The sequence below is a fragment of the Oryzias latipes genome, chromosome 11 (assembly GCF_053564925.1).
Source record: "Oryzias latipes strain Hd-rR chromosome 11, Olatipes_Hd-rR_3.1".
Taxonomy (NCBI): Eukaryota; Metazoa; Chordata; class Actinopteri; order Beloniformes; family Adrianichthyidae; genus Oryzias; species Oryzias latipes.
In genome coordinates, this window is record NC_136247.1 from 14347040 (window position 1) to 14362600 (window position 15561).

Genomic DNA, 15561 nt, shown 5'->3' on the forward strand with positions numbered 1-15561 from the left:
GAAACACTGCAGGCTGTTCCATAAAAAATATAGTTTTACCATTGCCTTGCAGATCACAGTTGAAGTGGTTTAGTTTTCCTAAAAAAATTCAGAATGATTGAAGTTACAGGTGAACTTTTAGACAACATTTGATCCAAAAAGGTCCGAAAACGTCTTTTTAGGCAAAACTGCAAACACCTATTTTTTTGCATAACTTATCTTTCAAATATCAGCACAAAAAAATTAAAAACGGTAGGGATCTGTGTTTGCTGCCTTCCATATTTTTTTCAGACTTAAAAGTGTAACAGATGATTTATAAAAAATCCTTTTTCATCCAAAAACCTGTGTTAAATCTGTCTAGACTTAGTATTAAAAACTCTCCAAGATGAATGTGCCTGACTCCACCTGCAGGTGGATCACAGACTTCCTGACGGACAGACAGCAGTATGTGAGGCTGGGGAAGCTCGTCTCAGATACTCGGACCACAAGCACCGGATCCCCCCAGGGCTGTGTCCTTTCACCCCTGTTACTCTCCCTGTACAAAAACAGCTGCACAGCTGGTCACCTGTCTGTCAAACTCCTGAAGTTTGCTGACGACACCACACTCATCGGCCTCATCTCTGACGGAGATGAGTCGGCCTACAGGAGTGAAATAGCCAGGCTGGTGTCATAGTGCAGCGCTAACAACCTGGAGCTTAATGCTCTGAAGACAGTGGAGATGACAGTGGACTTCAGGAAGGCCCCAGCCCCCCTCCCCCCTGTCATCCTCTGTGACTCCCCGGTGACCTCTGTGGAGTCCTTCTGCTTCCTGGGAACCATCATCAGCCAGGACCTCAAGTGGGAGCAGAACATCAGCTCCATCACTAAGAAGGTCCAGCAGAGGATGTACTTCCTGAGGCAGCTGAAGAAGTTTCACCTCCCTGAAAAGATGCTGGTAGACTTTTACACCGCCATCATCGAATCCACCCTCACGTCCTCCATCACAGTCTGGTTCGCTGCGGCCACGGCCAGAGACAAGGCCAAGCTGCAACGCGTCATCCACTCAGCAGAGAAGGTGATCGGCTGCCACCTCCCGTCTCTCCAGGAGCTGCACATCTCCAGGACCTGGAGGCGGGCAGCCAGGATTGTAGCCAACCCCTCTCATCCAGGACATAATCTCTTTCGGCCCCTCCCTTCTGGCAAGAGGCTCCGGTCCATCAGGACCAGGACCTCGCGCCACAAGAACAGCTTCTTCCCCACTAGAGTCAGCCTGCTGAACAGAACCCCAACTCCCCCAGGTGACCCCCCCCTCCCCCCCCCGCCCACCAAAGGACTGTCGGTGCCACTTACAGGCCCCACCATCCCAGCCCATCTGTGCTCCCACTTTAATTCACCTTACTCTACTGTATATAGTGTGTTGTTGTTGTTAACTTAATTTTTAACTTATTCTTAATTGCACTATACACCAAGTCAAATTCCTCGTTTTGTAAAGTGCGCTCTACTGAACCTGGCAATAAAACTTTTTCTGATTTCTGATTCTATTAATCATTGTTTTTTATTCATTCAAAATGCAATTAAATCAATATTTTATCTTTTTTCTTTTCCTTTTTCTTTTTTTTTATCTCTTATATCCTTTTTTATAATCAATGTTTGAACTTCTTTTCCTTTCTATTGTCATGGTTTCAGTTTGTTGTCTTTTTTTTCGCTTTAGTTCTTGTTCTGTCTTGTTTGGTTCTGTTTCCTGTTTTATTTTGAAAGGTTTCCTGTCTTGTCATGTTTTTGAGTTTTACTTCCTTTGGTCCCCATCTGCCCTAATCGTGTTCACCTGTGTCTTGTCTGCCCTGTCTGTATATAAGTCTTGTCTCTGCCTTCCTCCTGTGCTGGTCCATTAACTTCTGCTCATGTTGATCACGTCTTCTTGTCTGGCGTCCATGTCCCTTGCCATGCCACAGTAAGTTTTTGTTTTTAGTTTTGTCATCCTGCTCTGCAGCGCTTTTTGTTAGTTAAATAAACCCACTTGCCCTGAACCCGTTTGCCTCCCGTCTCTGCGCCTGGGTCCTACCTGCTGTCGAGCCTCCCCCCCACACGACATCTATACATCCAATGAAATTAAACTACAAATCAACAAACACAACTGATAACAAATGTCTCTAAAAAATGATGTGTATATTTGCAGAACCTTAAAAACACCAAACAAATAACAAATGCTTCCCAAATAAAGCACAAAAAATGGAACACAAAATGTAAAACCCAAGTTAGAAATTGCAATTTGAAAAGATACTTTTTTCAGCAGCTTTTCAAAATCAATCACCAATTCTACTCTTCTGTGGATGAAACAAAGAACTCCAGAACAATGAAGCCATTTCTCTAAGTCTCTCTCACCTTCAGTTTTAAACAAGGTCTGTGAAAATCCACCATACATTGGTCACATGAACTCAGAGACCTGCTAAAAGTGCACAATTGTAAAAGCTCTTTTATATAGACAACTGTTTGTTTGCTTAGAGCTCTAAATATAAAAAAAAAATGCTTTTCTATCACCTAGACACAGATGGAGAACCATATCAACTGGATTAATAACAGGGTGGCATGTTTAGACAACATGAAGCTGTCCATCACATTTTTGACCTAAACATGTAAACACATCCTTGGCTCTGCGGTTAGGAAATGGTATTTGGGAATCTCTTTATACCAGGAGCCAGCCTGGCCATTGGAACATCGCCACAGTGCCCATCCAGACTGGGACAGCAACGGGGTCCACTTCAGAGCCGTGAGCTGCTGTGTTTAACTCCAGCTGTCCCAGCAAGGGAGACAACTGCAGCAACATCCACTGACCAAGCTGACAAGCCCTGGCAGAAAAGATCCCCACAAGAAAAACACTGGCTCAGGCAGGCTGGTCAAAAAAAAATAGTTTTGCCATTGTGTTGCAGCTCGCAGATCAAGTGGTTTAGTTTTCCAGTAATGTCAGTCAAGAATGCAAGTTCAGATTCACAATGTTCATATTCACCATATTCAACAGACATCTCCTCCAATAGCACCTTAAAAATCCTGTGCTGTTTTGCTTTGCAGCTGAGGTTGTTTACGATTTTCAGAATAAGAGTCATTATATGTCCAGAGCCAATCACTTCTGCACATAAGGCCTGCTGGTGAATGACGCAGCAGTAATGCAGACATTTTGGAAAGTCTGGGTCAGCTTTACAGTGAGTGATGAAACCTGTTTGTCTATTGGTCATAGCAGGAGTCCCATCTGCAGTCACTGCTACCAGCTTTTCTAATTGTACCTTTTTCTGCACAAAAACTCCTTCACCGTGTTATACATTTCAACTCCTCTTGTAGTTGTCTGTTAGGGCAGATGTGTCAGGAGTTCTTCTCTTGTGGAAACCAAAAGCTATGCTGTACTGTTGCCGTCCACAGACTCATTACACTGGACGTTAACCACCTGCACTTTGCAAGATCCCGGTCCAGCTAATTGGCCAAGTTATCAGACATAGCTGACACTCATCTAGACATTGTAGTGGAAATTGAATGAGTTCTATTGTTCTCATCCTTAGGGACAGTGATAGCAATTATCATCATTGCTTGAATTTTTTTCATGCTATATGCAAAATTCTTTGTCCCTTAAGGCAACAGATTACAGCCCCCCCCCCCCCCCCCCCCCCCAGGCTGCTGTCGTATTAACAATAGCTTGGAGCTCCAGAATGGACAAGAAAAAACGACGAGAATGGCTCGAGCAGGGCGTTGCTCACGGGGCGGTCGCTCGTGCCATGCGGTCGCACGTGCTCGGGCCCGCTAAATGCTACTTGTAGCTTTAATTATTATTATTATTTTTCTTCTGCCGGAAGAATCGCATTTTTGAGGCCTTTAACATACCCCAAAACTCACCAAATTTGGCACACACATCAGGGGTCGCGAAAAATTTCGTATTTTATGAGAAATTGGCATGGGTGCGCAAAAATGGCTCGACAGCGCCACCTACACTGACTTTTGTCCCGACGCCCCGCATACGCTTTAACGTACAAGCTTGATTTTTTCAGGGCATGTTCATCAGATGGAAACCTACAAAAAAGTCTGTAGGTACCAAGCTGTCAGTCGCACAGGAAGTCTGCTATATTGATGTCAATATGTCATTTTTGCTCTATTTTGGACATTTGCAGGCCTCCTTCTAGAACGAACTCCTCCTAGAGATTTGTGAATAATGACTCCAAACTTTGGTTTTGTAAACTAGACACATGTCCGATGTTAAATTGCAAAGCTTTTAAGTTTTTACAGAAGTTTGTGACCGTGGCGGCGCGTAGAAATTCGACGTTGTTTCGAAAACACGCCATGAAAAGAAAAATGGCCATAACTCAGCCATGCATAATCCAATCTGATCAAAAATTGATATGCATGATTGTAGTCTGACTCTGAACACATCTGCAGTGAAAGAATCTGGAAAAAGTGTAGCGCCACCTGCTGGCAAGAGGAAATGACATGTTTGACTTGGAGCATCACTGCTCCGAGTAGGATGAGCCGACACACCTGAAAATGACGTCCACCTGTTGAAAAGCCATTGAAGTTTACTCTGACAAAAAACCATAACTTTCAATGCGGGGGTGTGGTCGTGACAGAGCGGCAAAGTTGGGCATCTCGCTATGCACACAAAAGTTGCTCTCACGTGCACATTCCTTGTCCAATCTCACTGAAATTCAATGGATATGATGAAGCTTCTATTCTGAACCCATGGATATGACAATCTTGGACGAGCTCTATAGCGCCACCTAGTTATTGCATTGGGCACATTCTGCCCTGTATTTTCTCTTTGCTTTGTCCGATGTGCATGAAATTAAAACTGGAGATACTCAGAAGGGTCCTCTCTCATCATGTAAAGTTTCATGGGTGTACACCTGACGGTGCCTGCGTAACAGGAAGTGGTCGATTATGTGCACCCAAATAATAGAAATTTATTATAAATCAGCCGTTTGTCTCAGGAAGCTGAGATTTCAGAATTAGATGCCTTTAATAACCTCCAGCTTTGATATGTAACACTATAGGGTCTACGAGAAACTTCATCACTTGATTTTTTTAATGAAATTTTGGACTGAACAAAGATTTTTAGCATAAATTCTGTTTAGGTTATCAGCACCAAGAATTCAACTTTCATAGGCATTTATGTGCTACTGCTTCCTAAAAAAATTCAGAATGATTGAAGTTACAGGTGACATCTTAGAGAGCATTACATCCAAAAAGGTCCGAAAACGTCTTTTTAGGCAAAACTACAAACACCTATTTTTTTTCATAACTTAATCATCATATATCAACACCATTTATTTTTTCAAATGTAGGGATCTGTGTTTGCTGCCTTCCATATTTTTTTCAGAAGTCCAGGTGAAACAGATGATTTTAAAAAAATCCTGATTCATCCCAAAACCTGTGCTTTTTCCGTCTGGACTCCAAACAAGTGTGTTTTAAAATTACTTATGCTTCAAATATCCACACCAAGTTTCACACGCATATAGCTGAACATGTCTAAATGCTTCTTGAATATTCTTTACAGATATAAAATGAACTGGTCAACTGTAGGATGTCATTTCCTCTTACATGCTTAAGTCTTTTCCTCATGCTGCAGCCTGCTCCTCAATCATCCCTGTTGCTGGAGTCAAATTTCACCCCCCCCCCCCCCCCCCCCACACACACACACCAGCTGCCAGTTCATATGCTAACTAACCCAGAAGTGAGGTGACAAGAGTTTAGACACAAGAGGGAGGGCAGACTGCTTTTTCATTTGTTTTGTATGTCTTTCATAGATTTTTATGAATAATCATTGCTTTTCTAGTCATGTAAAATGCAATTAACCTAATATTTTATCTTTTTTTTTTACAAACAAAACATATGAATGTGCTCCAAAACAAAACCCAACTCTCAGTACAGTTCTACAGATGTAACATAAGACTTAGACAGTAAATGTCTCTTTTATCCTTTTTTAATCAATGCTGCAACTTCTTTTCCTTAATATAAATCCAATGAAATTAAACTACAAAACCAAAAAACACAACGTATAGCAAATTTCTCTAAATAAATTATGTGTATATACAATATGTAGCACTTTTAAACAAAATAATAACAAATCCTTCCAATACAAGCACAGAAAAATGGAACACAAAATTTAAAACCCAAATTTGAAATGGCAATTTTAAAAAGATAATTTTTTCAGCCTGCTAAAAGTGCACAATTGTAAAAGCTCTTTTATATAGACAACTGTTTGGTTGCTTAGAGCTCTAAATATAAAAACAATGCCTTTATGGACGTGGCACGGATGGCACGGATGTTCAGCAGGGTAAACCCCAGGAAAGCAGTTGGACCTGATGGAGTTCCCGGAAAGGTTCTGCGGGCCTGCGCCGATCAACTCTCCCAGGTCTTCACAAAAATCTTCAACCCGTCGCTAGCTCAGGCTTTCATCCCTGCTTGCCTGAAGCAATGACGTCACAACCCCTGATTGGGAAAAGTTTCTTGTGAGAATTATCTAACAGAATCACCCACAAAACATTTTTTTAACACAGACATAACACAAAGAAGACAACACACCACCACTTTGGGATTGGAATGTAATTTTATTAGATTTTAACCCTTTGGAATCAAACTAAAAACGGAGCTGTCTGATTGGTCCATGGGAGAACTCATGCCAATGGGGCAGAAACCCAACAGCCAGAATGTTCCCTAACGGACTAATGATCAATACAATAATTACTATAAAATGTTCTACACATACATACGGAACTAAACGAAGTAGAACATCTATTATTTCATGAAAACAATAACATGTAATCAACCTACTTCATCAAATACGAACGATAAAAGGCATGCTGGGAAACCATGAGTGAAGCAGCTGGTCAAGACATTGATCTCAGGGTGTATTCATCTCAGCCGTCCCTCTGCTCGACCCCTGCTGGACGACTGGAGAATCACACCCCACAGAGTATTTTGCTGAAGCCTGCCGAATTTGAGCAAATCAGTTCTTTTTAGAACTTCCTCATTTCCTCTACACTTCGATCTTCGACGCCCCTGACCAGCAAGGAAGACTACCGGACCCCCAGTGAGAAGAACTCGACCCGGTTAGACGCGCCGCACCAGGACGCCTTCAGTTTGACTGTAGGTTTGTCACCACCATTTTGAATTTCCCCGCGACTTGTAAACGAACCGTTACTTTAAATCGACCATCGAACCTTTTTTACATGGCCACAATGACTACTCACCTTCTGATAATCAATTTTATTGAATAAAAAACCGTAAAAGTTGTTTAAAATCGATAAGACGAACGTAAATAATTTGACCTTTTACTTCGTTGAACCGGGAGTGATCGCTTCCATTATGATGCGAACGTAAGTTTTAAAGACTTTTTAAAGCAAACCAACCGACGAATTTTCTTTTTAAACGGACACAAACGTACAAAATGACATGTAGAATCGATTCTGATCGACAAACAACAAGTTTCTATCCGTTTCAGAGATCGTTTTTTTGTAGTCTATCCAACCGCGGTCAAGTGAGCCGACATCTGTGGAAGTGCGGTCACGCCAGCCGTCACTGACTCTTTGCATGCGCGTTTACATCATAGTTTACGGTACACACGTCCAGCGAGCTGGAAAGACGGCATAAGCGCTGATATCACCCATATCAGTTACCCATTATAGAAATTAGGGTTGTGCCGATGGACGATATCATCGTCCATCGTGATGGGTGACTGACATCCCGATGGAGAGACCACCATCGTGATGCCACGCCCCCGCCACGTTGCGCGTCAACACCATAAGCCGCGGTTACATGTACAAAATATCCTGATGGGATCAATGGTCGGATTAGAATCCAACCATGTACATGGGCCCAGAAAAATGTTTTCAGAATATAAAAACGTTCACTAAGGTCACAATTTCGGTCGGAATAAATCATTCGCACACGCGCAGTATTCGCACATGCGCAGTTTGAAAACCGGAAGAGGATACAACTTCCGCCGAGCGGCTTTTTTTCCAAACTTTATTGAAGGTAACAATTCAATACAAAACGATAACAGCGCCGAGCGGCTATATGCATTGACATGTCAGCTCGGTAAAATACGAGACGATCTTCTAAACGTGCTTTTAATAATGTTACGGTTATTATGAAACACCTGTTCGCTCATCATTTGAATTTTAATCCGTGTGGTCAGTGCTTTTTCTGAACGTAGCCAGGATTAGCAGTATGCTAACACGGGCTAACAACATTAGCTTTGGGTGGTGCTGCATCCTGTGAATAACATCAGCCTTTATTTAGTCGGGACACGACTGGAAACACAAATCCACGTGATTGAATGTTTTCTAAGGACTGAGCGACATTTCTGCTTTGAAGCTCAAACCGCTGTGTGTGCTGACGATCCGAGCTGTGCTCAGACACACGTTTAGACCCGGTTCTGAGTTTGATAGCTCGTACCCCTAGAGCTGCGGGACGGCTCGCAGTCTTAAATCTCCCACACGAGCCTCATGTACCCCCCCCCCCCTTCCCATCAAACATAAAGTGTAAATCCGCCCTCCGCCGGTCCACTTCGCTAATTAAGTGCGGGAGCGGACCACTTCTTTTCTATTTTGCTTGTTACTTTTTCTGTAAAAGTCACTTCCCTCAGTTTATACTGGATCATCGCGGATTAACCATTAGTTGGGAAATAAGAGGAAAAAAGCAAAATAACGAATAGCAGTTATATAAGAACGAAAAATGTAAAAATACCCCCCCCCCCCCCCCCGACGATGTCATCGCCCATCCCGATGGTTGACAGCAAACATCGTCAACGGCCAAATTAGGGGACATCGCCCAACCCTAATAGAAATGACATGTACTGTACTCTGAAATAAATGAGAGTTATTGCATGCCCTGTATGGTTATTTAATGTAAAAATGTTTTCATTTGGATTGCATGTCTGTTCATTCCATAATAAACCACCAGAAATAACGTGTTTTGTCTGAAATATAATCAATCAGACACATTCTAAAAGTGAGATTTAACACTGTCAAGAGTGTTTTGTGGGTTGTTGAGCATGACATGGAATGGTTCACATGTTCTATTATGACTATGTAAGAGGAAGCCTGAATTGGTCTAATATGTCAATATCTTTACTTTTCTACAGTCAATTTTCATCAAACTTGCTGTGATGATCATGAACATCATTACCAACAATAATCCAGTGAAAGTTTTGCGTCACCTTTGAAAAAAGTGGTATTTTGGATGGTTCACATGTTTTACTTTAACCACAAAGGCTGGATGCTTAGGAGAACTATAACTTTAATTTCTCTGATATTCTCCAGTCATTTTTCTTCAAAATTGCTGGGATGATCATGAACATCATTATTAACCATAATCCACTGAAAGTTTTGTGTCACCTTTGAAAGAAGTGGTATTTTGAATGGTTCAAATGTTCAACTATGACTATGTATGAGGGAGGATGAATTAGACTATAATGTCAATATCTCTAATACTCTCCAGTCAATTTTCATCAAACTTGCTGTGATGATCATGAACATCATTACCAACAATAATCCAGTGAAAGTTTTGCGTCACCTTTTGATAAAGTGCCCTTTTGAATGGTTCACAAGTTTTATTTTAACTATACAAGCAGGATGCTTAGGTGTACTATAATGTCAAAATCTCTAATTTTCTCCAGTCAATTTTCTTCAAACTTGCTGTGATGTTAGTAAACATTATTACCAACAATAATCCAGTGAAAGTTTAGCGTCACCTTACAAAAAAGTAGCATTTTGTAAGGTTTACATATTACACACTGTCTGTGAATGAGGAGACCCGAATTGTTCTATAACTTTAATATCTCTAATTTTCTCCAGTCATTTTTCTTCAAACTTGCTGTGATGTTAGTAAACATTATTAACAACAATAATCCAGTGAAAGTTTTGTGTCACCTTTTGATAAAGTGCCCTTTTGAATGGTTCACAAGTTTTATTTTAACTATACAAGCAGGATGCTTAGGTGTACTATAATGTCAAAATCTCTGATTTTCTCCAGTCATTTTTCTTCAAACTTGCTGTGATGTTAGTGAACATCATTACCAACCATAATCCAGTGGAAGTTTTGCGTCACCTTTTGATAAAAAGCCCTTTTGTATGGTTCACATATTACACTTTAACTACATTTGACGGAGCCTGTATTAGACTATAATGTCAATATCTTTCATTTTCTCCAGTCACTTTCCTTCAAACTTGCTGTAATGATCATGAACATTATTACCAATAATAATCCAGTGAAAGTTTAGCGTCACCTTAAATGTAGCAACTTTAGAAAGAGTTGACAGGACCAGATGTGATTTTACTTGGAGTTTCTTCATTTCTGCTTGATTCCATTCCATGTCATGCTCAACAACCCACAAAACACTCTTGTCAGTGTTAAATCTCACTTTTAGAATGTGTCTGATTGATTATATTTCAGACAAAACACGTTATTTCTGGTGGTTTATTATGGAATGAACAGACATGCAATCCAAATGAAAACATTTTTACATTAAATAACCATACAGGGCATGCAATAACTCTCATTTATTTCAGAGTACAGTACATGTCATTTCTATAATGGGTAACTGATATAGGTGATATCAGCGCTTATGCCGTCTTTCCAGCTCGCTGGACGTGTGTACCGTAAACTATGATGTAAACGCGCATGCAAAGAGTCAGTGACGGCTGGCGTGACCGCACTTCCACAGATGTCGGCTCACTTGACCGCGGTTCTATCCACCATCTTTGTAGTTCTCGTTGAATTATTCGAACATTGTTTTTACGGTTTTTAAACCACATTAACAAGCGAAACTCCTTTCTAATTGATTAAATACATGTCAGTTCACATATAATACCTTTTAAATGCCTGCTGACCCGTGAGTATTTCCACTGAAGATCAGTTCCAACCTATTTTGTACTTTTTAGGTTTTAGGTTCAATTTTCAGTGTTTAATAATCTCATATAGGACACATGTTAAATTTATTTGTGTATAAATGTTTTCAAATAGTCAATTATTAGTGTATGGCAGCCACTATGAATATATTTGCAGGAACACACACAGATCTTAAAATGGCTGCTTGGCCTGCTGATTGATTTTAAAGTTCTTAGTAGTTTATAAATATTTTTATGGTCTTGGGCCTTCATATTTATCTGATATGATTTTAAAGTATGAGCCCCTGTGGACCCTGAGGTCCTCTGATACAGGCCTTTTGGTTATCCCACACACGGCAAGGCCTCATTCAGTTGTAATGGACCTCCTCTATGGATTAGCCTCCCAAAGAGCATTTAGCATTTTATGTCTATTAAAGTTTATGTACTTATTTTTTTTTAATAAATGTTAATTTTTGTTATTTCTTTTACATTTTATTTGTAACTCCAGAGTTTTCCTCTGAGGGATCTTCCACACCAGTGACTGAGCCTTTGTCTCGACAACAAAGAGAGAGGAGCTGTTTGCTGGTTTTTCCAGAGCACCTTTTTTTTGTAAGCCATTAAAGAGTTTGGTAAAGGTAAGTTAAATTTGCAGTGTTTAATAATCTATTATAGGACACATGTTACATTTATTTGTGTAGAACTATTTTCCAATAGTCTGAATATATTGTTTTATGTTTTTGATTATGGGTCTGTGTGGTATAAATGTATTGCTTTATGTATACATAATAGAAATGAGAATCTTATTTTAATGGTGGTTTCATTTTTATATCTTTTTTTTAGATGCCACGAAAGAAGGGATTTAATATGCGTCGCACCAAAGTGTGCAAGGTTCAGGAAGAAGGTAAAACTTCTGGTTGTGTGTGTCAGGAGCAAATACAGAAGCCTTTGATTTCTGGAATGAAAGTAAGATTAACAAATTCAAGTGATAGTACAACATCACTTACATGTTGTGTTGTGGCTGCAATCAACCATGTTGTTGCTCCAGTGTGTACATGGAGGGACGCTGATGTTGATAATATTAGAAATGAAGGTGTGCAGTTGGTTTGTTCATTTAATGGAAGTGATGGATGTATAAACAATTCCAAAAAGTTATTCAAGGTTTCTGAAAAGCTCAGTGTGTTTGGAAGAATTTGGGATGTTGCTATCAATGAGCCTGTGTATTCTAGTGATTCAAAGAGTGAAGATTTTTCACTGTTGTATGAAATGATGCAGGAGCGACTGATGGAGGAAGATCTGTGTTTGTTGGATTTGCAGGGTTTCGTTTGTGCTGTCATTCATCACAAAGAGTATTTTGTTGTGGTTGATTGTGGTGCACGAGATTCATCTGGAATGTTTTCTAATATTGGAACATCTGTGGCTGTTTTCAACAGTTGCTTTAATGACTTGATGTTGCACATTTGGAACTTGAAAAAGTCTTTGAATGCAGAATGGTTTGGCATTAGTTCAATGTTTGTGAAAGAAGCTTCTTGGGATGGGTGTAATAATACATTTGGTTTGGGAGCAGAGGATGCACGTGTGAATCAGTCAGTTTTGGGCAAAAGACAGACTGGTTTTATAAAAGAACATGTTCAGGAGTTAAATGACAAAATTGTGGTTGGCGAACAATGTAAAGTGTTAATGGAATGCAAAAATTCATTGAAAATTGGAAAAAAGGGCAGTAATTTAAAAAAAAAATCATCTTCAGTGATTTTAAATGAAAACAATTGTAACAGATTTGACACAGAACGTTGTGTAAGGGGATCTTTTCATCAAGGAGATCGGCAGCTTCAAAACAGAGGTGTGCAGTGCATGGCAATAGCCCTGGTGAGTTTGGCTAAACACACGGATCGTAGTGTTTTTGAGTGGGAGGCAACAGACTTGGACCATGTTGTGTTTCTTGGTGATCAGCTGTACTCCTCGGTGTGTGAAAACAAAATCATCCCTGGAAATTTGAAGTTTTTGTCAGTACCTGATTTGCCCATGGATTCTGAAATTGATGGTAAATTATTTAAGTTTGAATATGGTGAATATGTTTCTGGGATTGTTAATGTGAGTAATGGTAAATTTGTTGACAGTGGTGAAGTGATAACTCTTAAAAAGGGACTGGAGCACATGCTTGTCAAGTATAAAACATGTTTTTTGACCATAGGCAGTAGTACTTGTGCTGTTATTTCAGAAAACGGCCATTATGCTGTGGTGGATTCACATGCACGCAGTGGTACTGGAATGGCAGATGTAAATGGAAGAAGTATTATCATGTACCTTCCTAGTCTTAATGATTTATACAATTATATTTGTTGCTTGAGTATTTCACTTGCAGGGAAAGAAATGGCTTTTGAAATTGCATCCGTTGCTGCGACTGACAATGATCATAGTGAGAAAAATAAACAAAGTGTGCTTGAGAAGGATTGTAAAACTGGATTAAATACTGAGTCACAGTTTGGTTTTGGGTGCAGTTTAGATGTTCAAACTAGTTCCTTACCGTTGCCTGAAAGTAACAGAAAGCGTAAGCTTTTAACTGGGCAATGTGAATCAAAGAAGACAAAATGGTATGATGCTAATGAAGCTAGTTTGGATGTTGAGTTTATTGGTGAAGTTTCATCAAAGAAACTTGAGTTTTATCCTGTTGATTTTGATGTTACACAAGCATTGTGTAAACAACTGAATGTGCATTGTGAAAACACTGCATGTGCTAACCCTCTAGAGGTTGGCATGTTGGGAATTCCATGTCAAACTGATCATATAGTAGCTGATGGCAATTGCTTTTTTAGGGCTGTGTCCAAAGTTATTAGTGGTACTGAGAAAAATCACATAAAGTTAAGACGTTCAGTTGTTACACATTTACAAAAAAATGTTGGAAATTATAGTTCTCTTTTGAGATCTGAAAATATGTCTGTGGATGAATATCTCAATGTTTCTAAAATGAGATTTTCTGGTAGTTGGGCTACAGAGGTTGAAATTCAAGCTACAGCTGACTACTTGGGTGTGAGTGTGTATACGTATCACAATGAACGTTGGTTGAAATATGCCTGTCAACGTAAAGCTATCTCTAAACAAGGCATATATCTGCAAAATATAAATGAGTGTCATTATGAAGTTGTAACTTGCGTTCAAATTTTTTTTAGCAGCAGCGTTGTTTTGGGTTTTGTAAATCTATGGAAAATAATATTTTGGGTCATATGAGGCAATGTAAAAGGAACTCAGAAATGCTTTCAGAAGGAGATTGCAAGAGTGTTAAACATAGCAGGTCTGAAGTTGGTGATTGTAACGATGTTTTGTGTAGTGCATTGGTTAACAATGATCACCAAAACAGTGAAATTGTGCAAAGTAATAATTTAGTTGAAAGTGTTTTCAGTTTTCATCCATTGTCATTCGAGTCTGCAGTTTTGTTGTCAAAACATCTGGATTTGGATTTTGTGAAGCAGAATGAAGACATTCCAACTAATAATGTTACGCTTGGTTCTATTTGTAAGACAGAGGTCCTATTAAATGATGGCAATAGTTTTTTCCGAGCTATTTCTCGAGTCATTAGTGGTTCTGAAAAGTGTCATAGAAGAGTTCGACTGGCTGTTGTTAAGTTTATGCTAAAAAATAGTGACATTCATATGAAGTTGCTTTGTCAAGGATATGCCACAGTGTCTGAGTACATTCTGAAGTCACGTATGAAATATGTTGGCAGTTTTGTATCTGAGATTGATATTCAAGCTACTTCAAATTTTTTGGGAGTAGAAATTTTTGTACACAATGGTAGCATATGGAGAAAGTATAATCCTGTGAACAAAATACTTGGAAATCAAGCAATTTATTTGCGGGAATGTGATAAATATTTTGAGGTTGTTGTTTGTGTTCATTGTAGTGGTAAAGCTGGATGTGCCAATTGGTGTAAAAGCAATAGTATTTGTTCTATTAGAACAACATTTAATAGCATTACATATTCCATTTATGAAACTGTTGGCATTGCCCAAAGGTGGGCAGAATGGCGTGCATGGACCTATTACTTGTGTTCCTGCAAATACTGAACAAACAACTTATTTGTTACCACGCATGTCTATTGAGGGTTCTCTTGTGCCTGTGAAATTAAAACGGAAGCTTACTTATAAAGGACATTATGAATATCAGTATGTTGATTCGGAACGTGTTAAGCAGGCTTTACAGTTTTTACAAAGCCATAATTCTTATTATAACAACGTGAAATTTAATAATGATTGGATTAATGGTTTTTGTAAAGAAACATCTGATGTGGTAGAAAAAGATGTTGAATGCACTGCAAATGTTGACGATTCAAATGTTTTAGGAGATGAACTTCTGCATGATAGACAGCAGCATTGCATGTTCCAGGACACTTGTCTAATGCCAGTAGACATTGGTCAAGAGGCTTTGGATCAATATTTTGATCACATTTTGAATGTAGCTCCCGCTGAAGGCAATAGTCCGGTGAAGTTGTTGTCCGATATTACAAATGAGGCTAAATGTTTTCCTGTGTTGTTTCCTAAGGGTGGACCAACATTTCATGATGGAAGACAACATCCTTTAACTCTATCACGATATTTTAACAACAGGATTCTTAATGCTGATTGTCGTTTTGCACAAAATGTGGAATATATTTTTTTTGCCCAATATATGACAGAATTAGAAAAGGTCGTTTCAAATGTTTCGATTGCAGTAAGAAAAGGTAAGTATGATTTTAAAAATAAACGAG

At 39.4% G+C, this 15561-nt stretch overlaps 1 protein-coding gene and 1 long non-coding RNA gene across 2 annotated transcripts in view; one reads left to right on the forward strand and one right to left on the reverse strand.

Moving 5' to 3' along the window:
- grin2da (glutamate receptor, ionotropic, N-methyl D-aspartate 2D, a) overlaps positions 1-15561 on the reverse strand; it is a 366952-nt gene that overhangs the window by 75429 nt on the left and 275962 nt on the right. The window lies entirely within an intron of this gene.
- On the forward strand, positions 6858-13936 carry LOC144995616 (uncharacterized). The gene is made up of 3 exons (XR_013659150.1): positions 6858-7080; positions 11332-11458; positions 11664-13936. It is a non-coding gene; the product is annotated as an uncharacterized LOC144995616 (long non-coding RNA).